The 26,754-nt window shown below is 33.6% G+C and overlaps 1 protein-coding gene across 8 annotated transcripts in view; it reads left to right on the top strand.

Moving 5' to 3' along the window:
- Nucleotides 1–26,754, top strand: part of ANGPT1 (angiopoietin 1) — a 356,306-nt gene that overhangs the window by 27,944 nt on the left and 301,608 nt on the right. The window contains exon 2 of one of the 8 annotated variants that reach the window (XM_072774228.1): nucleotides 9,533–9,614. The exons of the other annotated variants lie outside the window; for them this stretch is intronic. The gene's annotated coding sequence lies outside the window, so the exon portion shown is untranslated. The remainder of the gene's footprint in view (nucleotides 1–9,532; nucleotides 9,615–26,754) is intronic. 8 annotated transcript variants of the gene reach the window in all.

The following is a 26,754-nucleotide window of genomic DNA, read 5'->3' as shown; positions in this document are numbered from 1 at the left end:
ATGTTTAGTCATGCCATTGATTACTGCTGAGTTTGAAGGTAGATGTTCTTCCACAAAATCTACCTTCTGCAACAGGGACTATATAGATAGTCAATGAGGAGAAAAGGATTCAGCAGGACCCTGTGAGCTCAAAGACCTTTATGCCCAGGCACATGTTTTTCCTGAGATGTTATCAGTATCATTGATGAGCAAGAATGTGTTACCTCCTAAAACCCTACAAAATAGGTTTTGTTTAGATTCTCTCCCAGAACAAGAAATTAGAAATGAGACATACTGAGGTTGTTTGAGCTCCGGAGAATAAATATATATATCCCTGCCTCCTTTAAATATGGCAGTGTCTAAATTAAGTCATTGGATTACCCAGTGCTATCTAAATGCAAACAGGTAGGGTGACAAATAGGTTTAAACATCCTCTTAATATGAATACAGAGGTTGACAATCAAATGGAGGAAAGACTGGACCTGTTGTTAAATCCTAAAACTAATCTAAATTATCTACCTTTTAATTATTTAGGATTTATAGTGGTTTCTACGCATCAGAAATTAAAAAACAAAACCCCAAAACGAAATAGGTCTGGAGTTCTTTTTATGGTTCTCAGCCATCCAGAGCCAGAAAAGACTGAAAGTATTGCTAAGTCCTATTTTTTAATAAAATATCTAGAAAATAATAAATATATAGTTAAACATAGGAAATACTTATTTGGGTGTTTCAAATATACTAATGTTTTGTCAATACAGAACCCAAATCTAGTTTTTGGTGGTCATAGTTTTACAAGTCAGCCACACATCAGTAAGTACCCATGTAAATTGAGTCTTGCTATTCATATACTCATTTATTTATTTGATAAGTATCTATTCAATGCCTTCTGTGTGATGAGCATTAGATTTGCTGCTGGAAACTGAATAGTGAACAAAATAGATATAATTTTTGTCTTTTTGGAGCCTTTAGCTTATTGAAGAAAACAATCATTAACCAAAAAGAGATGAAATGTAATTATAGAAAGATAGAAAACAAACCAGCAAGATAAATATAAGCACCTGTCATTGTATACAGGTAAATTTAGAAGCATTTTACCCCTATTCCTTCTATTAAAAAAAAAACAAAAACAAAAAAACACATACTCATTACCCAGAATGAACATTCTGCTCTGTGGCCTTGCAATATATTATCATTATAATCTGCCATTTTTCTGTCACCCTTATTCTGTTTATGAACTTCCATGAGTGTGTTGGGTGCTGACCTTCCCTACTTTCCCACATGATCAAGGAATTCTTGCTCAACAACAAGATGTGAACAGTCAAATCCAAATGTGCTTTTGACCAGTCAAGACTGATGTTTCTTTGACTGGCTGCCCAGTTTTCATGTTGAGTGCTGCAAGCATTTCTGCATATTGTCTTCCTCTGTTCACCTCTTTGTGGTCCACTTTGTCACCTGCCATCATCTGCTTACTTCCCAGAGACTTTGTTCCCACCAGCTTTTCCTGCTAGTCAGTTTTTTTTCCTGTTTCTAAACATATATCCCAATGTCTGGCATGATCTTTACACTTTTCCCAGTCACCTTCCTCAGTGAAACCTGTCGACTTGGCAGACAAGCACTTTGGAACTTCATATCTATTCTTTCTCATGCCACTGAGGTATTCTTTTTTTGGAATACAAATGTCAACAGGTAGGATCAAATGAAAAGAGACATGGAAGGTTAATTCCCCAATATCAGCACCAACTATAGGAAATATATTTGCAGGGTTACAGCTAAGTGGAGCTCATTGAATGAGCTGTGGTCTGCGATAGTTATTAAATGAGAACATTTCTATCACAATGAGGACAAAGTTAGGTTGTTTCAGTGTCATGAGTCACAGAGTGAAGAGCAGAGAAAGCCAGCTCTTCATCCTTACACGAGAGCTCTTCAGACACAGGAAGCCAATGTCATGGAGTACAAAGGCTTAACCAAGAAGTGAGCAGCTCTTGTCAAGAGTCAAAGAACAATTTTTTTAAATGCAGTTACCAATCTTAATCAAATCCCTATTTGCACATAGTCTATATTAGCCTGTCATTATTACATACGAAGAAAAATTAAAAAATGATAAACATAGAATATGTAGAAAAGGAATATAGTTATTTATTACATAATTTGAAAAATCATGAAATCAAGTGATTCTGCTTTGAGAATGGAGGCTATGTAATGGATTTTACATAAATGAATTTTTTTTAAAAAATTATAAATTAAAAATATTTGCTAGTCTGAGTTGAAATGAGAAAGCTTGAGCTCTTTTTTGTTTGTTTCAAAATGGCTCCTTTCCAAATCTCTTTACAGGCCAGATTTTTAATGAGATTAATTTATAATGGGGAGAACTACAATTAAGCATTATAAATCTTAATAAAAGATTTATAGGAATTTATTTAATTTTTGATTTATTTATACTCATCTTCAAAAATGGTTTGAAATGACTTATTCATAGTCAGGAGCTATAACAGTTAAATAAGAAAAAGAGTAAAGAGAAAACAAAAACAGAAAAGTAAAGCTGAGCCAGGGATAAAATTAGTGTTCATAATAATGGATTGGATTAGAGTTTCTTAGTAGTGCCGACCTCTTGAAAAAGTAATCCACAGATTTTAGTAGCTCAAGAGAAGACAAGTTATTTGTGTACTGACACCTGAAAAATTTTTTTCTCGAGTAACTAAAAAGAAGACCTAATGTGGTGGAGTTAATTGCATACTCAACAATATTAGTACAATGAAAACCATAAGAGATTTTGCATATTATTTTCTTTTAACTTGCTAGATTAGTTTGTTATTGTGCTGTGTCAAATTACACAAATTTAGTGGCTTAAGACAACAAAAAATTATCTAATAATTCTGGAGGTCAGAGCTCTGAAATGGGTCTAACAGTACGAAGATCAAAGTATTAGCAGAGCTGGGATTCTTCCTAGAAGTTCTTGGGGAAAATGTTTTCTTTATGTTTTTCAGCTGCTAGAGTTTTTCGACATTTTTTGGTTCCTGGCCATTACAGCTTCTGTAAATAAGTATCCTTTGATTCTGGCTCTCTTGCCTCTCTTGTATAAGGAATATCATGGTTACATTGGACTCAGTGGGATAATCCAGGATAGTTCCCCCATTGCAAAATCTGTAAATCTCTTTTGCCATGTAAGGTAACATATTCAAAAATTAGGATGCGGTCATCTTTGGGGGATAATTATTCAGCCTACCACATATGCCTTATTCTAAGAGAATGATTGGGTGGTAAAATGTCTGTATATGAAACTCTCTGATATTCTCATGTAATTGGAAAAAAAATGTCAAGAGAAAAAGATGAATTCTAAGGCTCCAGCAACTCCCAATTAATATAATTTTAAAAAATATTTTATTTAAATTCAATTTGCCAACATATAGTGTAACACCCAGCGCTCATCCCATCAAGTGCCCTCCTTAGTGCCTGTCACCCATTTACCCCATCCCCCCACTTTCCTCCCCTTCTGCAACCCTTTGTTTGTTTCCCAGAGTTAGGAGTCTCTCGTGGTTTGTCTTCCCCTCTAATTTATTCCCACTCAGTTTCCCTCCTTTCCCTCATCGTCCCTTTCACAATTTTTTATATTCCACATGAGTGAAACCATATGATGATTGTCTTTCTCTGATTGACTTATTTCACTCAGCATAGTACCCTCCAATTCCAACCATGTTGTTATTTCAATGAATGTTTTTATTAGTATTGGGGGGCAAAAAGGATTTACGTTTGCTCTCTGATAATATCTGGAGTACAGATACTCTGTGCTGCTGATTAAAGGGCAGATTCAAAATTTTTCCTTGCATAAAAGACAGATGATACGTTCTAATGAAAACTGAGAATTTTAAACAGACTTTCAATAGAGAAACTTACCTTCCTCAGAATAGAGATCCCTAGTCAAGGTTATTAATTATTCACCATACATTTCTGGCCTGCTCGGCACAGGAAAAAAATGGGCACTGGAAACCTCAAAGTTCTACTGTCCTAACACATAGAAGAAATTATTGTAACCTGTATTTCTTTAACTTATAATTTTTAGACAGATGTGTCAAAACACCTATTACAGCTATTAAAATTCTAGAAAATCAATTTAATTGATGCCACAATTTAATTGAGGACCCTGTATGGTAAACTTTTTGCAAAATTGCCTCCTTAGTAAGGAAATGAACTCATTTAAATGTTACTTTTTTTTAATCAGTATTTAGGAATGGTTCTCCAAAATGGTGGCTTGGATTATTTTGCCTAGATATGAGGCATTCATTTGGACAGTACTCAGATTAACTGGATTGAAAGAGTACCAATCTACTAGGTCAACTCTGATTATAAGACAGTAAAAAATCTTGTCAACAGCGTATAGAAAAATATTAACTTTTCTCTCCTTTATAGTAAAGCAGAAAGTAAGCCAACTAAAATGACCTCAAGTACTCAATATACAAAGAAAACAGAGTTCAGAGCACATGCATATTTTGCCGTAATGAAAGGAAAATCTATTCTGACAGCTCTGGTTTTCATTTTGGTGTTAAGCTGTAGGTACTACTCTGAGCTTACATAGCTTATCTTAAGACCTATCTCTGTTTTCAGAGTTAAAGGGCAAGAAAACATTAATAAAAGCTGCAAATAAATGTCTGTAGATTAATTGACATGATGATAAAGAGTATAGCAATGGTCAAGAGTAAGAGTAGTAGCTATGCCTAACTGCTGGTCCATATAGAGAACATTGGCTTAAGAAGTTCACACATGAAATTTATCAAAATAGAAACTGATTTTACATCTTTAAAGTAATTAGATGGTAAGTTTTAGAGAAAATGTCTCATCTAGAATATTTGCTGTTGTATGTGTGTGTGTGTTTGTGTGTGTGTGTATACTAGCTTGTTTTTCCTGGTTAAGCAGATGTCCGAAGACCTAAACTCTAGTGTCCCCTCTTTATAGGCAGCCCCTGTTAGAATTCTCCTGGGGATCTTACATCCTTGATGTCCAGGAGGGGTAGCATCCACATAAGGTTTGCAGGGTATATAGCCCCTCTCTTACTGAAGACTATATGCCCCTGAAAGGTGATACTTTCTATCCACTCTCTAGATGACACTTTCTAGTCCTATCTGGTCTCACTGGTCTCACCCTCAAGTTAACTTGGAGGTGAAAATGAGAGGGGGTTAAGCTTTGGCCAGTATTTCTAAACATGATCCCACACTCAGCGGATTGCCAGCCACTAAATGAATTTTACAAAATAAAAAGGTATTGCACAGTGAAGGAAACCATCAATAAAACAAAAAGACAATCTACTATAAGGGAGACTGTATTTGCAACTGATATATCTTTACAGTAACTGTTCATTTCTGCTGTTGTAGTAGGAAAGCAACTATAGATAATGTGTAATGAACGGGTGTGTTTGGGTTCCAATAAAGTTTCACTTATGAAAATAATATTTCATAAGCCTTAATTTGCTGACGCCTGCTTTACAGATTACCACTTTTATTGTGATGTTTTAAATTTGTGCCTCTGATTCTATATCCCTTTAGACCGTAGGACATATTCACCTCGATACTCCATCATTAACCCAATTTTAACTGGAAGAATGAACACTTTAAAGATTGGTTCAGTGATTTAGACAAAAGAAGATGGGTTAGGAGATGACTGTGGCTGTAGAGACAAGTGGGGATGCATATGTTCATAGTATAAACTCAACAGGACTTTTGATTAACTAGATAGGGGATGTGAAGAAGAAAGGAGTCAGGTAATGTTCCCCCTTAGTTAACAAACTGTTTATTCCTTTTGGAGGTCTTCCTGTGGAAGGTTTGACCACAAATTCAAACTGTGCTTACTTAATTATCTAACTGCTCAAGTTCACTATGATGCTCTTTCTCTGAACTCCCAGAGTATCTGTTTTCTGTTTTTCTTCTTTTTTTTTGCATTTACATTAATAGTATCTTGCATTATTTATTTCATGCATATGCCAGATTGTAGGATATTGTAGGATATGTGGACTATGTCTTGTATTTCTTTTGTTTCTTACTAAGTTTCTGGCATGTTCCCTGTACCAAATCGATACACATCAAATGCTATGCACAAAGGGGTCATTGAGCCATAAGTGAATCACCTTCAAATTTAATAAAGAACACAGTAGGAAATTTAAGGAGCAGATTATATTTTTCTACAATCTAGTGTTATCTTTCTTCTCAACCCTATCACTTAATCACAGTGGCCAGTTTTACTGGTACTCAGGTTTCTTATTCCTTCACTGGAACTTAATTCATATTACACACTGTGTTTTGCTTTTAAAAATTATTCTATTATCATTCTGTGACTTTGTCTCTAATGTTTCATTGTAATATTTAATTTCATATTCATTTTCAAAATCTGTTCCTTTACATGTACTCTTTGATTTTCTATTCATTGAGACTTTTAAGTTCTGCCAAAGATCTACTCTGAATTGACTTCTTTTCCCGGTGAGATTTGAGCTCTGGAATATGTGTCTGTAGATAAGACTCTGTTTTATAATAGTTTCACAGGGTCTGGGCAGTCCAGATCTGTTCTCACTGCCTCACTGAACAATGTCAGAGGTGAGAGTTGAAAGGTGGAAGCGGATGGTAATGAGGTAACGCTTTGGGGTGTTAGAATCACTATCAATAGAGCATATTTCAGGGGGACAAATGATTTCTCCTCTAGTGGTTGTTTCTCATCTTTACATCACAGAATCTCAATGTTTCTGTCTTATCTTTCAACATAGTTAAGATTTTTAGTTACCAAATTATAATCACTATGATCGCTGAATTAGTGGATCAAGTAGGATTAGAAGTTAAGTTTGATATGTAACTGCAAATATACATGTGTGACTAATGTATCTACTCACATATGTAGTATATATTATATACACTATATTAAAAATCCTATAAACCAGTATAGATGAAGAGAAAATGCATTTGACTCTTTGCCATCTTCCATCAATTTCTGAAAATATATGCGGAAACTAATTGTAACAATCATTTCTTAATTTACCATGTATAAGAGTCATAAAATCACAGGTTTGGGGAGAATCTTAACTCTTATTTTAATACTCTGTTTTCATTACTGCAACCAATGTTGTTGTGCCTTTAGACCTGTCTTCTGTCACGAAGCACATTTCCTTTCCCTCTCAGATTCTTGTTAAATTAATAAACATATATCTTTGGCCTGGTTCAAATGATTGAAAAATGTGTTAAACAAGGTGATCTATCAACAGAGACTAACTAAGGGCATAGACTTTCCATCAGAGTGACATTAATTTGTTAGCTATGACCCTTTTTAAATGTTTGCATTATCATGAATAATCCTGCTATTCTGTATAAGGCATGTTTTATAGTAAGTAACTCTTTTTCTTAAATATTTTATTTATTTGAGAGAGAAAGAGTGAGTACAAGCTGGAGGGGGCAGAGGAAGAGGGAGAAGCAGACTCCCAACTGAGCAGGGAGTGCGACATGGGGCTCAATCCCAGGGCACTGGGATCATGACCTAAGCCAAAGGCAAATACTCAAACAGCTAGCCACCAAAATGCCCCTATAATAATTCTTATATGTGAGAGAAAGCAGGCAAAACCTTGAAAGAAATTTATTCATTATGATTAGTATGAACCCAGCGTCTTGGATATTTGTAGTTTTTGAATTCTGTACCCCTTCCTTTCTTCTTCTGATACCCATAACCTCGTCTTACTTGAGGAAATATACCCCTTTCCTGAATCCTGTAGTTCTGCTGGGATCTGCCAACTAGTACTTAGTTTCTCTCCTTTTCCTCCCTAAATCTTATAGAGGCTTATTAGAGGCCTCCACCAAGATTTTTGAGCAGGAGCTGAAAGAGCCCCTTTCTTTTCTGGAGTTACATCTATGGTTTTACACATGTAAAACCTGAAAGTACCAGTATCTTTTTAAAGCTTTCTTAGAAAGGTCAGTTTGAGAGACAGAAGCTGAAATAGAGAAGATCAATCTAGAGATCAGTGAAAGTTTAATAATATCTCAATTCCTATTTCTATTTTTCCTGGCTTTCCTATAATTTGCTTCCACAACTCAGTAGATTTCCTAAGCTAGTTTAAGTTTGGTTTCTATCACTTGCAACTAAAAGAATACTGAGTAGAATTTTCAAGCACTTCTAATAAACATCTGCATCTGAAGAAATACTTGTTGCTTACACATTTTCAGAGTTAAAGCTGAAAATCAGCTGTGTGTATAGCTGTGTAAATAGTACTGCATTGGAGGGGTTTTCTGATTCCCAAATAAACTACCCATCTATCTCTTGTGAGACTTCTGTTCTCAATGTCTGTATCAGTCAAGGTTCAATTAGAGAAACAGGAGGAGGTGTGTGTGTATGTGTATGTTAGCTATTTTGCTTCAGGAATTTGACCTAATACAATTGTGGCAGCTGGTTAAACAGCCCCTGTAGAACTTTTATTTTCATGTATCGTGATGGATCTTGTAGTCCTAAGAAAGGAAATGGAAGTATAGAATGCAGGAGAGAAAGAACAAGCTAGAAACACAAACACACAATGGGGAGAACAAGAAAAAGCCCATGAGTTTGGACTGAAATCTGTCAGTTTTTATTGCCTCTGACCTGGATGGTGTGGGTCTCTTACAGAAATCAGGTCTCTCGATCATAGAGCTAAACACAGACTCTTGCCCCAGGAGTTGGAAATGGGACAGTAAAGGAAAAAATGGAAGAGTTCTAGGCCTGACTACTCACTCATGTCCAGGAGGTGAGCCAGAAGATCAGCAACAAGATGACTATTTCTTTCCTTCCAACCTTCAAAACCTCCCACAAAAACCTCTCTTGTGGACCCCGTAATGAAACATATAGAGTTAGAAATTCTGAGATACGTAGTTCAGCTAAGCTAGTTGACCAATTACAAAATCACCACAGCGTTAAAATCATTGATATACTTTGACATGTTCTAAAGAAGCAAAAAATGTATCGTGTGTGTGTTTGTGTGTGTTGGGAAGTGGTGGTGTGAGTCTAGGACATGGAGAGTAGAGAATAGGTGTTAATGAAAGAAAAAGGCATCTTAATGAAGCAGAGGGCCAAATTATCACCATCGTTCATTTGGAATATTATTACATTATAGAGTGATTTCTTTTTATGTGCCTAAATTCCTTGAAGCTTTGATGACATTTTTTTCTTAAGTGTTATAAATACAATATGTGTTTGGAAGAGAAAATAACTTCAGAATTTCCTGAAGTGTATTTTACCTTCTATTAATTGTTGGGTTTTCTCATGCTATTCTCTTCTGAATAGTGTAAATAGAATTTTATGGTCCTGGTGCTTTGTTTAATTCAGGGATGGGTATCTTTGGCTACAATTTCAGGATTTTTTTTACCTCTTAAAACTATTTTAGTTTGTTCTAGGTTTGATAAAACATGTAGCCTCAGGAGTTTTCCTTTAACTTATAAGCCATGTGCTTTTGGAAGGAAACTCAATCCATATATTTTGGATTCGTTTATATTGAAATCATTAACATGTAGTATAAGAGGACTCTCTCCCTGTCTTTAAAATAAGCTTTTTTTTTCTTTTAAAACAGAAAGCTTTATTTTTCCAAGAGTAAATGAACTTGGAGACCAATGGTATATATCCTGTCTGGAATTAAACTCCATGAAATTTGGGTAGGTTCTTTGCCTATTTGTATTTTTTGTATCAGAGCTATCAGTCTATTTGCTTATATTTTATCTAAATTTTATTATTAATATCTCATTTTGGAGTAGAGTGTCTCAATCCACAAAGGATTATTGTTACCTTATTATCCAATCAGAATCCTTATGTTAGATGTGCTACTTTCTTAAATCATTAGCAAAATTCTTTTATTTTTATTTTCTTTGTAATTCCAGAATATCTCATCATTGTAGAAAGTGTATTTTCAGTCTATTTAAAGATTTTGATTATGCTTTAAAATTATTTATCTATTGATTATATTAATTATAATATTTAAATAATATTATCTGAATTTCTAAATAAAGTCTATATAGTTTTCTCATTGATAGTCTTTTTAGAAACTTTTTCTCTTACCATTACATTGCTGTAATTTGAGTGGAAAATGAAAAAGGATCGAATGTTATTCCTCCTGAAAATTTTTCTTGTTCAAATCTTGAGTTTAAGATTATATTATGTGCAATTTCCTTGAGGCAAAACAAAAAACAGAAATCCAAAACAAACTAGAAATATTATCATAAAGCAATATATTTAATATATTTTAAAGAACTTTTATTTATTCCTCTTTGACACAGGTGTATGTGTATATGGGTGCATATTTGCATATATAAATACATATTTTATATATATTTATACGTATTAGTATGGAGACGTATATTTTTTGTATAGTTTTTTAAGTTTTTATACATGTATATGTTAATATACTATGTCATATGTATATATGTGTCTATATATGTTATATGTATAAATAAGTTTCCTGATAATTATATACACATATTATTTTAAAAATATACACACTCGACAAAACAATTCAAATAAAAAGAAAAGGTATTAAATTCATCTTTCAATGTCATATTTGAAGCAGCACCTTTAACTTATAGTATTTTTCACTATACCTATGGTTATATTTCTTGATTTGTTTTACTAATTAATCTATGTCCAGTACCAAAGCATGTAAAATATTAGCTTAATAATGTTATTATCAGGCAGAGTGAGTCCCCCATCTCATGTTATTTTTTCAGCATTACCCACCTATTTTTAGAAATAATTACAATTATTTTTATATACATTTTACAGTAAGGTTGTCAGATTTAGAAAAAATATATTTTAAGGTTTTATTAATATTGAATTTATACATTTAGAAAAAATTGTTATTACAATATTGAAATTTAATATTTAAGAAATATTAGATATTTCCGGTGTATTTCTTACTTATTCCTAGTTATATTCTTGTTTCTATATTTTTAGATATTTTATCTTCTATTTGTTTTCTAACTTTTTGGAAATACATGCAGTATTTTTCATTTAGCCACTTATAATGAAAATCTTATATGTACAGTTACAATACAAAGGATTACATGAAATAAAACACTGACTTTATTTTCATATATGTCTTCATTGCCACAGATTTTAAAATATATACATATTGAAAACATTCTAAATGTTAAATATTATATAGACACTAAATGAATAAATGGCTTCTTTTTCAGTTGCTATTTAGAATGTAGGCTCATTAAGGTTCCCTTAACCAGAAGTGCCTGGGTGGCTCAGTCAGTTAAATGTCTGACTCTTGATTTCAGCTTAGCTCTTCATCTCAGGGTTGTGGGATCAAGCTCCATATCAGAGTCAGTACTCAGCAGGGAGTCTGCTTTTCTCCCTCTGTCTCACCCTCTTCTTCTGCCCCTCCCCCTGCTTGTGGATGCACATTCACTCTCTCTTTAAAATAAGGAAATAAATCTCAAAAAAAAAAAAAAAGTTTCCCTCAACCTGGTAGAGTGGATTAAAATACTAGATTCTTAATTCTAGCTTAAGGTGATGTTTCATTTATTATAAATGCTATAAGGACTAGATATTCAAAAACCTATACTTTCAGTCATCTTAAAATGGATTTTCTCCCAAGAAATATAGGAACCCCCTCAACATCTTTACTATTTTGTTTGATTTAGAAAAGAGTCACATCATCAAGAATTATACCATGTTAAAACATCAAGATATTTAAAATTAATAAGGTCAAATGTAGGAACAAAAACGTACAATTAACACATAGAATTCTATTTACATTGTTACTGTGAACCCTATTCTTTAGAAACTGACTTATTTACTTGAACTTCACTAATCTGCATTTTTTCACTCAGTACTTTACTTCCTTTTCAACTCATGGCATATTTTTATTCCAAAAATAATATTTAAGATTTTCATATACTTCATAGTGAAACTAAAATTTAATTACATTTTTGTATACTAACATTTGTATTACAGAAGAATAATTTTGTATAACTTTCTTCAAACTGGGCATCAAAATTTGTTAGTTATCCTTTCATATTATTATAATTTATTCCTGTTTGTAAATATAGATCAGAATGAATATGGAGGAAAATTTATAAACATTTAAGAACCACAAAAATGGCTTCCTAAAATTTAATGGTGAAAGTAAGTCAAGGCTTGAGAGGGAAAAGAATGAAATAGAGAGCTTTCATTTTCTTATGCCTGAGGGTATAAGACTAATATTATGACAGTGTTGATTTTACATTTTTATTTTGCTTGTAGAAATGTTTTTGGAATTAGTGGAAAGAAAACCTCTGGTGCTTTTTTTTTTTTTTCTGGTGCTATTTTGATACAATAAAGGAAATACAAATTTAACACAGTAGATAATCAGATAATTTTTAGTTCTTTGTCATGCTTTCCTATTTCATTTCTCTTCCGTTAACAGTAAGAATTGCTTTTTAAAAAGCTTAATCATTCAGTCTTTAATTTCTCTTTTCTTCCATGAAAGGAGTAAATATTCGGAAGAAGAGAGAAATAATATATTTTATGGAGCCATAGATGAAGTTAAAACCTATCAATAGATAAATCACTCTGATTATATTTAAGAACTTGATGGGAATACTGAAGTGGCTGTTAGTTTTAAAAGAAGAGTGCAAAACAAAGCTTGTCTAATCAAGCCACATGACACATAAGAAAATTACGACAAAAATCCTAAATATCTAAGTGATTTAAACTTTGAGAGCTATGTGTAAATAAATTAGCATACAACTACCAAGGAAACCTAAGTTGTTTTTTTTTAATTTATTTTATTTTTTTAAAAGATTTTTTGTTTATTTATGACAGACACACAGAGAGAGAGAGAGGTAGAGACACAGACAGAGAGAGAAGCAGGCTCCATGCAGGGAGCCCGACGAGGAAACCTAAGTTAATAGTAAATAGCAATTAAAGTTCATATGCCTTTTAAAAATTTTATTGTCTATTTTTTATATTCCCCAAATGAATGAGTACATATAATGTTTGTCCTTCACCGACTGACTTACTTCACTCAGCATATAAATAATAGTGAAAGGGAATATAAGGGAAGGGAGAAGAAATGTGTGGGAAATCTCAGAAAGGGAGACAGAACGTAAAGACTGCTAACTCTGGGAAACGAACTAGGGGTGGTGGAAGGGGAGAAGGGCGGGGGGTGGGAGTGAATGGGTGACGGGTACTGGGGGTTATTCTGTATGTTAGTAAATTGAACACCAATAAAAAATAAATAAAAAAAATAAAAAATAAAAAAAATAAAAATTTTATTGTCAATTCAAAAACTAAAGAAGGCACAATTTAAATGTCAGTTCATGTTGACTTTGCTTATTTCTCTGAATGTCTATTGTAAATTTAGCATTTATTTCTTGATATGATTATTAATAATCATATATTTATTGTATTGGTATGGAGGATTTAAAGAGGCTACATGTTTTCTGTTTTGATCCAGAATTTTTTTTCAAAGTACAGTGAGTGGTCGGAGTTCTCCTTTTAATAGCTTTACATTTTATTTTATTTTATTTTTTTTAATTTTTATTTATTTATGATAGTCACAGAGAGAGAGAGAGAGGGGGGCAGAGACACAGGCAGAGGGAGAAGCAGGCTCCATGCACCGGGAGCCTGATGTGGGATTCGATCCCGGGTCTCCAGGATCGCGCCCTGGGCCAAAGGCAGGCGCCAAACCGCTGTACCACCCAGGGATCCCAATAGCTTTACATTTTAAATGAAAATCCATACACACTTGGGAAATGGTATTATTACTTCACAGAAGGTTGTGCTTATTTCTCTCTTTTAAAAAACACCTCATCATTTAGTTATGCAAAATGCATTGTCAAAAACTATTCCAGAATTTAAATACCTAAAAGAATAAAAAATAAAACTGAAGTGACTGTCTTCAGAGACTATGCCTTTAAATGGAAAGCTGCTTTAAGCACCTTTAAGAATTAGAAATAACAGTAAGATGTAATAACAATTTGAATTAAGGAAGTCTGAGTGACAGACTATTAAGAGAATGGAGAAAAGAATGCATAATGGAAGTCTTTCTTAAAAACCTGGATTAAATGTTTACAAACCATATTGAAGCTGCTTACAATATGTAATACATGGTAAGTGCGTTTATAGATTAATTCTGTGCTAAATAAAATACTACTTTGCTATTCACTAAATAGTTTGTGCATCTTGATGTTCTAGTCCTGTAACAAAGACATTACAAGAGGCTTTTGAAATTGCTTTGGATGGAAGACAAAATATAAAGATGAGTTAGCAGATATAAATTTATAGTTACAAAACTATTTTTATTTATGATTTTTATTGCCATATAAAGCTAAAAAATATGGTACAAAGATCAAGTATAAATCTCAATCTCATGATTTTCATGTGCTGACCATATACAGTTAGATAGAATTATAGAAGCTTGAAATAACATATTAAAACTCTTTCATTTTACAGATTAAATTCAGGAACTATCAGCATCATTGTATTTATGTCTGTGAGATACAGTGAAATTCAAGGAGTGAAAAGAAAAGGAGAGAACTAGGCAAGCATCTGTGATAGGGAGTTTTGTTTGTTACATCAAGAATCTTGCTCCTTACTCTGTGAACTTCAGATGACAGAACTCAGGCTACAAGAGTAGAACACCATATACTGCATTCTCAGAATCTCAGGAGAAAATCTTGTTCAGAGGAGTGTGTTGTAGGTAAAATCAAGGATCTTATCAGTTGGACTCACTTAGTTTATATTATCTATCCTTAAAAATATTTGAGAATATTTAAAAATTTTATACTTTATAAAGAAAAAAGCTTGTGACAAATCATATTATAGAAAACTATATAGATACATACACAAGAATAGATGAATATTTATAACAGTGTTGTAAAGGGGAAGATCAGAGGGTAAACAGAGCACAGACTGCCTGTTGCCTCTTCTGCACCTAATCCTTGAAATATGAAAAGAAAATTTAAGCAGTTGGTAGAATTTTAAGCAGTGTAGCTATTGAAATAAAACCTAGGTCCCAAAGTATCATAATAGATGGAGCTAGTGGAAATGATAGAGTAGTGTAAAGTCTTACTCTTTCACAAATTGGCCTAGATATTTCTGTCCAGTTTTTCTTCCATAAATTTTTAAAACCATTCACCAACTTCCTCCAAAAATTCTGCTTGGATTTCAGTTGAAATTGCATTTAAGTAATACAGATTTATTTGGAGAGAACTGACGGCTTTTTAATGATAGGATGGACTATGCATGAACATGGTATAATACTCCCATTTTATCAGGCCTTCTTTTTTTCCTTTAATAGAATTGGCTATTTCTGAGGGTCTATTTTTTTTTTTTGCTATTATAAACTACATCTGTATTTTTATTACATTTTTTCAATTTATTATGGAAGTAGAGAAATATTGAGATATCTATATTTATAGATATATATAAACTACTGGATATATAAGAGATCAGTCAGTTGGCTGACATACTATCAGCATGTGTATATATGTGTATATATACAATCAGCCATATATGTATACACTTATATGTATATAATATATATAATCAGCCTTGTGTCAGCCAATTGACTTATCTCATATTTCCAATAGTTTATTGATTCTTCAGAATCTTCTGTGTAAATTATAACATATGCAAATGTCAATATTGTCTTCTCCTGACCTCTTTTTTTTTCTTGCTTGATTACTTTGCCCATAACCCTTAGTGTTATGTTGTTCAATCATGGTTTAATAATCATCCTTGACTTATTTCCAGAGTTAAAAAAAATGCTTCTGAAATTTCCCTATTAAAATAATACAGTGTTTGCTATAAAATTGGCAGCTGTATTTTTTTAAGAGTTTATTTATTTATTTACTTATTTGATTGAGAGAGAAAGAGACACAGAGATAGCAAGAGAGAACAGGAGCAGGGAGGAGAGGAAGAAGCAGGCTCCTTGCTGATTGGGATCATGCCCTGAGCCAAAAGGTAGATGCTTAACTGACTGAGCCACCCAGGAACCCTGGCAACTGTATTTTATTAGCGTGAGGAAATTGCCTTTTAGAAATTTTTTCCAGAGTGTTAACATAATTAACATTAATTAGTAATTAACATTACTTAATTTCCCTTTAATTTTTCCCCTGAATTTCTGTTACTTTTTTCTTATAGTTCATTAATAAAGTGAATGACCTTATTGGCAAATATGCTGCTGTTGAAGAACTCTGGTGTTTCTCATTTAGATTCTACTTGTGCACAGTAAAGAAGAATTCAATTACCTGATACAGTATTTATTTAGAAAATTTGCATCCATGTGAATAAGTATTAATGGAATATGATTTCCTTTTTCTATTGCCTTCAACTGATTTCAAGAGGAGATTAATGTTCTAATAAGTCTGAAAACTTTCCCTCTTTATTTATATTTTCTGAAATAACTTTTATGACATAAAACTTATTCTGTAAGAATTTGGAAAATTCACCAGTAAACGCATCTCAAGTTTGAAGGTGCTTGAAGGTGAGAAAAAGGACATATTTTTGTTTAGTATTTTAAATTCCTTGTTGATTATTGGTCTTTCCTTTTGTTTATGTTGACTTGGTATATATTTTTCATCATTGCATTCTACAAATACTGAATGTGTGCTGTTAAGCACTGTTCTAGGCTCTAGATAAATAAACAGGTAATAATATTGCTTGTCATAAGCTTATTTTTTTAATAAATTTATTTTTATTGGTGTTCAATTTGCCAACATACAGAATAACACCCAGTGCTCACCCCGTCAAGTGTCCCCCTCAGTGCCCGTCACCCATTCACTCCCACCCCCTGCCCTCCTCCCCTTCCACCACCCCTAGTTCATTTCCCAGAGTTAGGAGTCTTTATGTTTTGTCTCCCTTTCTGATATTTCCTACCCATTTCTTCTCCCTTCCCTTCTATTCCCTTTCACTATTATTTATATTCGCCAAATGAATGAGAACATATAATGTTTGTCCTTCTCCGATTGACTTATTTCACTCCGCATAATACCCTCCAGTTCCATCACGTTGAAGCAAATGGTGGGTATTTGTCATTTCTAATGGCTGAGTAATATTCCATTGTATACATAAACCACATCTTCTTTATCCATTCATCTTTCGATGGAGACCAAGGCGCCTTCCACAGTTTGGCTATTGTGGTCATTGCTGCTATAAACATCGGGGTGCAGGTGTCCCGGCGTTTCATTGCATCTGTAACTTTGGGGTAAATCCTCAACAGTGCAATTGCTGGGTCGTAGGGCAGGTCTATTTTTAACTTTTTGAGGAACCTCCACACAGTTTTCCAGAGTGGCTGCACCATTTCACATTCCCATCAACAGTGTAAGAGGGTTCCTTTTTCTCCGCATCCTCTCCAACATTTGTGGTTTCCTGCCTTGTTAATTTTCCCCATTCTCACTATTGTGAGGTGGTATCTCATTGTGGTTTTGATTTGTATTTCCCTGATGGCGATGCAGAGCATTTTCTCATGTGCGTGTTGGCCATGTCTATGTCTTCCTCTGTGAGATTTCTGTTCATGTCTTTTGCCCATTTCATGATTGGATTGTTTGTTTCTTTGGTGTTGAGTTTAATAAGTTATTCCCGGGACACAAGGCTAGTTCAACACTCGTAAAACAATCAATGTGATTCATCATATCAGCAAGAGAAAAACCAAGAACCATATGATCCTCTCATTAGATGCAGAGAAAGCATTTAACAAAATACAGCATCCATTCCTGACAAAACTCTTCAGAGTGTAGGGATCGAGGGAACATTCTTCAACATCTTAAAAGCCATCTACGAAAAGCCCACAGCAAATATCATTCTCAATGAGGAAGCACTGGGAGCCTTTCCCCTAAGATCAGGAACAAGACAGGGATGTCCACTCTCACCACTGCTATTCAACATAGTACTGGAAGTCCTAGCCTCAGCAATCAGACAACAAAAAGACATTAAAGGCATTCAAATTGGCAAAGAAGAAGTCAAACTCTCCCTCTTCGCTGATGACATGATACTCTACATAGAAAACCCAAAAGCCTCCACCCCAAGATTGCTAGAACTCATACAGCAATTTGGCAGCGGGCAGGATACAAAATCAATGCCCAGAAATCAGTGGCATTTCTATACACTAACAATGAGACTGAAGAAAGAGAAATTAAGGAGTCAATCCCATTTACAATTGCACCCAAAAGCATAAGATACCTAGGAATAAACCTAACCAAAGAGGTAAAGGATCTATACCCTAAAAACTATAGAACACTTCTGAAAGAAATTGAGGAAGACACAAAGAGATGGAAAAATATTCCATGCTCATGGATTGGCAGAGTTAATATTGTGAAAATGTCAATGTTACCCAGGGCAATTTACATGTTTAATGCAATCCCTATCAAAATACCATGGACTTTCTTCAGAGAGTTAGAACAAATTATTTTAAGATTTGTATAGAATCAGAAAAGACCCCGAATAGCCAGGGCAATTTTAAAAAAGCAAACCATATCTGGGGGCATCACAATGCCAGATTTCAGGTTGTACTACAAAGCTGTGGTCATCAAGACAGTGTGGTACTGGCACAAAAACAGACACATAGATCAATGGAACAGAATAGAGAATCCAGAAGTGGACCCTCAACTTTATGGGCAACTAATATTTGATAAAGGAGGAAAGACTATCCATTGGAAGAAAGACAGTCTCTTCAATAAATGGTGCTGGGAAACTTGGACATCCACATGCAGAAGAATGAAACTAGACCACTCTCTTATACCATACACAAAGATAAACTCAAAATGGATGAAAGATCTAAATGTGAGACAAGATTCCATCAAAATCCTAGAGGAGAACACAGGCAACACCCTTTTTGAACTCGGCCATAGTAACTTCTTGCAAGATACATCCACTAAGGCAAAAGAAACAAAAGCAAAAATGAACTATTGGGACTTCATCAAGATAAGCTTTTGCACAGCAAAGGATACAGTCAACAAAACTAAAAGATAAGCTACAGAATGGGAGAAGATATTTGCAAATGATGTATCAGATAAAGGGCTAGTTTCATAAGCTTATATTTTAATAGGAAAAACATATGATAAAAGATTAAGAAAAACCATAAGTAAAAATCTGTTGTATGTCAGGTGGTAATAAATGCTACTGAAAAATAAAGCAATGGAGGAAAAATTGGATTGTGTGGAGTAAGTTGAAATTTTAGATAGATTTGTTGGGAGGGCTTCTGTTTGATTTGAATACTCAGAATCCCCTGCTGGATGCTGGGTAGCTATTAACCCCTCAAGCCTTTATGGATAATGGGCAGAATGACACATAGGTACCAAAAAGATAGAAAGCAGAGGTTGTTAGGCATATAAGTAAGCATCAAAAGAGTTTCCGAAAGAGAACTCCAGTTCATCTGGGAGCGAAACAGGAGGGACACTGGTGCTTTGAGTTTTTACTGTGGTTAGTAGATGGAGTTGGAATGGGGTTTTGGGTTCTTATTGCTCAAATATGGGGCAAAAGAGTAAAGGAAAAGCTGGGGACCGGGGTAATCAAACACCAAAACTGTGGGTCATATCTCTGTCAAAATAATTTATTAGACTGTCTTTCCTATTTGTCTGAAATTTATCAAAATCTATGAATTTGCTCAAACAAAACATAATCGCACTTTTATCTGTCTTGTCCTGAATGTACAATAAGCCCAGAACTACCTCACGTGTTGATATTTATAGTATCTTGTGAAGCTTACTGCAACTTATTAAGGATGTAATTTTTAAAGATCATCATTTAATTAGAAAAAGGCCTTATTATGTATTCACTCTATTTCCTAAATATCTTCTTTCTGGATTAATCTTTCTTACACATGTAGTAAAGCCTCTAAGAACTATTCTGACCAATATTCTTGTATATTAAACTTGCCAGAGAGTATCTTTCTTTTACTTTGTATATAAAACTATAGATTCCATCTTTTTTTTTTCCTGGTACACAGTAGGTGATAAGTAAATATTTGTTGGCAGTTAAGTAAATGAGTATGAAAGTACATAAGGAGAATGGTTTCATACAAAGCCAGAGAACCAATGTTTAAATGAACCAGAATCACACACTCAAAAACAACATAGCCTAATTCTCTTTCAATTACATTAAGATCTTTAAACAGGAAAATAGATTTATTGTTCTTCATCCACCACAAGTTTCACAGAAAAATCAAGTAATATATTTGTTTTTAGGTAAGTGTGGTATAAATATCTTCAATAATCCTAAATTTTGTAAAACTGTGATGTATTTAAATTTTATTTTCTCTTTAAATAGTAGATAAGTAGATGAGTAGAAAAAGAACACGTAACAGGCCTTTCCGTAAGTGCCTATTAGAGTTTGATTAGAGTATTTTAGGATTATTGAACTCCATTTACGCAAAACTAACTTTATACTACATTTTGCCGAAGTTAGAGGACCTCTGAGATTTAGCTGCTATCTCTCATGTCCTCCTTTGGTTCTGTCCATATTGCTTTTTAATCATGTGTTTGTATATATGTTTCCCTTATTAACACAGACTATGAGAAATGTGTCTCTCTTATTTACTCATTCAACAAACAGTTATGGAGTCTGATTCTGTGGCAGGCACTGTCTCACCTATATTCAAAGATGTTGTAAGTACTCAATAAGAGTCTCAAATAAATTAATCAATCTTCTCAGCCCCTAGTTTAGAACATTTCATAGCACTTGGGTCATATGTCTTTATTGTATTCATATACTTTTTGCTTAAGAAAAGTTCTGCAAATTTACACTAAAAATTCAAATGCCAGTTTATTCCTTTATTTCGTGAAATAACATCAACAGAAATATATTTTATCAGTATTTTTAATAGTTTCCAAGAAATATTCATACCTAGATTAGTGTATAGAGATTGGACCACATTAGTGCTTTGCTTTGTGTATGAAGATGCAGCATTGACACCTACGGGAATATTGTGCTGGGTAAATTATTCATTACTGCAGAATGACAAGGAAGCCAGTCTCCTTCAGAACAAATCAGATAACCTTGAGCAAGTTAGTTAAACTTTCTGAGTCTTAGTTTTCTTGCTTGATTTGAGGATTAAATAGGAAATATACATAAAACACTTAGAACACAAAGTCCATGGAACCTAGTAAATGTTTGAGATTGATGGGTATTATTATTTTATATAATTTATTTAGATGCTAATAAAAGTTGGATAATAAGAATTGGATAAAATTTTAAGGAAAAATACTTAAAGTAGCCTGTATGTCCCTCCCTACCCCATTAGTTTCTACCATAATCTCCATGGCATTTAGAAAAAAATAAGGCAGTGCATTTTGGATGTGAATAATATTTTTTTCTTTTACCCTAAAATGTGAAAATACTGTTTTAGTAAAACCACAGTTTATATTATTGAATATAATTAAAAAGAGGTCAGTTTTTACCTATATTAGTATATATCTAGATCAGAACATTCCATTATCTACATAGCCAGGAGTCCAAATGCCTACCTTTCCTGTTTGTGTAACAAAACAACAAAGTAATTTAATGTGCTTTCTCTTGCCTTTGAATATTTTGAAACCATACATATGTGAAGCAGAATTGATAAATATTCCCTCCATCTTTTAATCAGAGTAAACACTATAGGTAACATTATCATTTATTTTTTCATCAGTAATATTTGCAATTTTGGAATAGAAACCCAATTTAGATGAGCCATGTGACTGTCTGGAGGAAAGCCTTCAGGAGACAGGATGGAATAGGCATAGGTCTTAAGAAAGAAATGCATTTGAACTGTCAAGCCAGTATGGTCAGCAGAGTCAGTGAGAAGGGAAAGGAAAGACACAGGTAAGAGTTGCATGGAAAAGCACTTAAAGACAAGAAAAAATAAATTCTAGGAAAATTTAATTTCTTCTCTAGTTCACCATCAATGTCTTAACAACTTTTAGTATCCCAACTTGATTTTCTATTTGCAATACTAGACTCTTTTTTTTTGAGACTTGACAATTGATTTATTTTAAAATAAGCAATAGCAAAACAACTAAACAGATCAAAAGATTTTTTGTATTAAGGATAACTTATATGGATTATACATTAACCAGTAAGTGACTTATTTAAAAGAATGCTTTTTTAACTTCTCTTTTCTATTTTAATTCTCTTATGTAAGTCTTTATCCTCAAATATAAAAACTGAAGTATCCTGAAATTAGAGTGTATTTGATTTGTATTTGATTGTGGCCTGTCTACACACAACATACAAAGTGTATAATTGAGACAATTATCTAAAAATTAAGGGCAAATAATAATTTTGGCTTAAGCATATAAACAGTTATCCAGTTAGGGGAACACAAAATTAGATAGCAAAGGGGATGCTTAAATGATGTTTTGATGACTTAAGTGTAAATTAATCATAAACATTAGGATTACATTTCCCTTGAAAGAATCTTGTGTTTAAAATCCATGGAGCATTATATTTGACAGAATGTATTTTGAGTTATATTAAAACCAGAGACACATGAAAATGGTTTGGGATAGTTTGCTGACACAAAAACCTGGTCTGAACATATGATGAGTGTGCAACTGTAGCAATTAGCTACAGGTTTGAAGTTACAAATATATTTGTCAGAAATTCCTTGATAATTACCCAATCATTTATTTGTGAATTCAGTGAATATTGTTTGAATCTCTACTATGTGTTAGTTTTGTGCTGGGTTCTAAATTTGCAGAGAAGAATAAGAGAGTCTTGCCCTTCATCTTTTAGGGCTTACAGGCTTCTGAAGTTCATGGGTAAAAAAAAAATGCCATTTCTCAATTCTCTGTAGAGGAGAAGGGATTTCAATTCCACTCTAAAGCTGTAAAGTATACAAAGATCATCTTTTTTTTTCTCTGTACTTTCTCTAAAATTTGAAGGATTACCTCTCTGATAAATTGTTTTTTCTTTATTGAAAAAAATAGATTAGAGGAGTTGAGGTTGTAAGGGAGACATGGCTTGAAGAAGGAATGGTTAATATTGCCATGTGACTTAATTGCTTCTCTTCTTATTAGAAGTCAGGAAAGGAAGGGGAGAACTTAACTACTAGTTTAATGTCCATTTGGGTGATTTACTAAACAGCAGTCTCAACCTAGTTGAATTAATTAAAAACTGAGATGTTTGCAAGAATAGTGTCATGAAAGGAGTTGTGAAGTGATGAATCATAGACATAGAGGAGAAAGAAGGAAATCGTGGCTAATAGGGAGAAAGTGAAAGACCTGTCAATTGGAATCTATGAAATTGAAAAGACTTGTGGAAAGACAAAGTGTGGTATCAGAGTAGAGAGAACCATTTCTGATTTCACACGTGGAGCATGGGTCCATGAAAAGGGTATGAGTGGAATAAAGGAGAAGATAAATTCAAAGATTATTTGCATTCAGGTTTGAGTGAGTTCAGTAGATGATGACATTACTCAGAATAATAGGAAATAAATGATTTGAGTAGGTGCCAAAGATTACATTGAATCAAAGGAATAACCAGGAGGATAATAAAAGATAATGTCAAAAATGTGTAAAGAATGTATACTCAATTAGCAAGAATTTCAAGGGAACAGATTGATTTGTTTGTTTTTTTGAAGATGGGATAGTCATGAGCTTAGAGTTGCTTGGAAACCCTGAAATATGTGGTGTGTACCCTTCTATTCTTGAAGGAACATGAAAACTTAGGAAAGAGCCATGTCCGGTTAAGCCAAACTGAGAGAAATGATCAATCAGGAGGCAAACGGTGTAGGGGAATTTGTTTAACTTTTGGGCAAAGAAGCCTATACAGTGTGGATGAGGATGGATGTGGGGAGTAGCAAGATCTTTGTGATTTGGGCCTTGAAATAGACTTTTAAGTATCAGATTTACTTTTACTGTACTATTGGGGGAATAAAAGCAACAGCACTCCTTAGCCTGTCTTACCCAACAAATTGCCTCAATTTACTTCATTTTATAGGTATAGGTCTTGTGTGAATATCTTGTTCTCAACATATGATCTGACTTTTCAAATGTCTTGGATTTAATAAAATCCTAAATACATTTTGCCAAGAAAATATCATCTGAGACTTAGGCATGTTTTATTTTTGGAGAAATATAATCCTCATGTTTATGATTCTTTTATACTTAAATCAAAATACTGCTAAGAGAAATTCACAGTACATCCAAAATAGTTCTTGTCATCCATGCATCATTTTAAGATAAGTTTTTTAAGTTCTATACCTATAAAGATGAAACCTTATCTATTTTGGAAAGTCAAGAGATAAGACTTCTCAATTTAAGGAGTGACACAACCACATTGAATCATAGACCTATACAACTTAAAAAGACTTTGAGAATCATCTCATCCCTTTAATGTAAAAGAAGAAATGGGCAGAAGGGTCACCTGTCATACCTGCAGTCACATTCAACTTGAGAAGAACTAAACCAGATAAGTTAGGGAATGCTTAATTAATGTTTCACTTTAGAGCCCATGAGTACTTAGCAAAGGATGTTAAACATAATAGGTGTCAAATACATGTTTTTTTAATCATAGATCAATGTCACTGGGAACTCCATCTGCAGATAAATGTGACCTAGTTGCCATTTGGCTTATTTAGCATCCACCCTCATATGAGGGGCCTAGTAATGGTCTGTGTACAAAGTTATCTTAATTATTTTTTTATCTTAATTATTTGATCAGGGTACAATTATTAGCCTTTAAAAGCTGTGAACTCAAAAATAACAAAGTGTTCAAATATTAAATAAATTTATCAGATCAATATACAAAAGGATAACTGTCATTTTGTGTGGCTATTAGCATGAGAATGTCTAGAGTCTAAACTATGCATTATAATAAAAAAGTGAAATACTGGTTTTTATTTCAAGTGCTTGGAGAATGTTTCTGGAAGAGAAGGATTTGAGGAGCTCTTTGATTAGGCAATACTGCTAGAGGAAACATCCTGTGGGATCATTGTGCAGACTGCAAGAAGATCTAAGAGCAGGAGGGAGAATTTCAGTAAGTGGAGTGGGTGAGAAGCAAAGTGAGGTGAAGTGTGCTAAGGGACCCATAGGGATATGGTGAAGGACTCATAGGGGTGACTGTGAAATGAATTGATGGAAAGAAGAAATGTTTCAGGAACTCCAAGAAAAGAACTAGAACTTGAACACAAAGATTTTAATGTTAGTACAGAGGTTTAGCTGTGTGACCCTGGGCAAAGCACTTAGTTTATTTTAAATGCTGGTTTCTTTAGATAATCTAAAAAAATGCAGATAATCATAGTACCTGTCTCATATGTCTTTCAGAAGTGCTGGTTTCTTGAGATAATCTAAAAAAAAAATGCAGATAATCATAGTACCTGTCTCATATGTCTTTCAGAAGGATTGATGTAAATAATGTTTACTCTGCAGATAGATCAAGATAAACCCAGAAATGAGATGTATTGAATTCTTCTGCATTACATCCTTAGTCAATAGGTACTGCTCTAAGTCCTTTTTAATTGTAGATCCAATCAGAGATTTTTCACACATAGTCATTGTCTGTATACCTTCTCTGTCTGAAAGCAATTCTCTTATTTGAACCTCTTTTGGTCAGCCCACCGGGAATGCTGTCAAGGACAAATTAAGCAAGAGTTATTTATGCATGATGACCATATTCAGGTGGGATGAATCCTGACCATTTATTTGGTGGTAAGTGCTAGATTAGCAGAGTATAGGTCAGGCTGAGGGTCTCTTCATGATCTGTTTGTGCATGTGTAATATTGTGGGAAAGGCGCTAGACATACAGTTGGAAGACCTAGGTTGGAAAGGAAAGCCTGCTTCTGCCACTTGCTAGCTGCATGACTTTTGATAAGGTATCTAGTTTTGCTAAGCCCCCATTTCTCAATCTATACAATAGAACATAATACAAATCACAGAAGGTTGTTGTAACAATTGCATGATATAATCTGTTACAAAGAATCAAGCACAGTGCCTGACATTTAATGAAATCTTAATACATATCCCTGTTCTTCCTTCATCATTTAAGTCTCAAGGTGTATTAAAGCAATCTTCAATTTCTTACAGGAAAAAACCCATTCACAAAGAGAAGAGATAACCCATTTATCTCATTACATGTTAAAAAAATTACAAACGTTGTACATTTTGTAAACTTTAGGAATCTAAAGCTGTCAAAATGATGGGTATTTCACTTTGCAATGACTCTCAAAATCACATCAAAATTGGGAATCTTAACAGAGTCTAGTTAAATGGTGAAAAAATCAGCTTCTCTTTTAGACCTATAATTTTGTGGAATGATCAAAACAGAAAGAAGGAGAGAAATGAAATTAATATTTGACATGGGCGTGGTAACACAACACAGTAATCAAGTTTTATAATGTCATAGAACATTAGAAAGATGTAACTTGAATCATTTAGATTTCTGCAGTACCTTCTTACTACAGAGCTGAAAGTGTCCATTCTGTTGTCTAGATGGCTTTCTTTAAATTTGGAGCCATTTGGAGAGCTAACTTTAGGAGTGAAAACTTTTCAGCTGGCTTTGCCATCATTACCTTACTCACTTTTTCATTTCTAGTGGGTAGACATTAACCCCTGCAATAATCCTGCAACAAAGCACATTGTTCCTGTTACAGGGTAAGGGTGGGTAGCAGGTAAGACTTGGTTTTCAATTAGTTAAATACTGTATAATTTCTTAGACATGTTTATGACAGGACCAGAACTTTATTTCTAACATTTGGCAAGATGTAATTTATGTGATGTCTGGATAACTGTAGAATGGTTTTTGAAAAGTTAGATTTTTTTTCTTGGACAGTTCAGTTTTCATGTTAAATTTCTGAGAGAATGTACAGTTTGAGGTAATAGCCCTTTCCTTTGC

The sequence above is a fragment of the Canis lupus genome, chromosome 14 (genome assembly GCF_048164855.1).
Source record: "Canis lupus baileyi chromosome 14, mCanLup2.hap1, whole genome shotgun sequence".
Taxonomy (NCBI): Eukaryota; Metazoa; Chordata; class Mammalia; order Carnivora; family Canidae; genus Canis; species Canis lupus.
The sequence above is the reverse complement of the archived record's forward strand: the minus strand, read 5'-3'. Positions and strand labels throughout refer to the sequence as shown.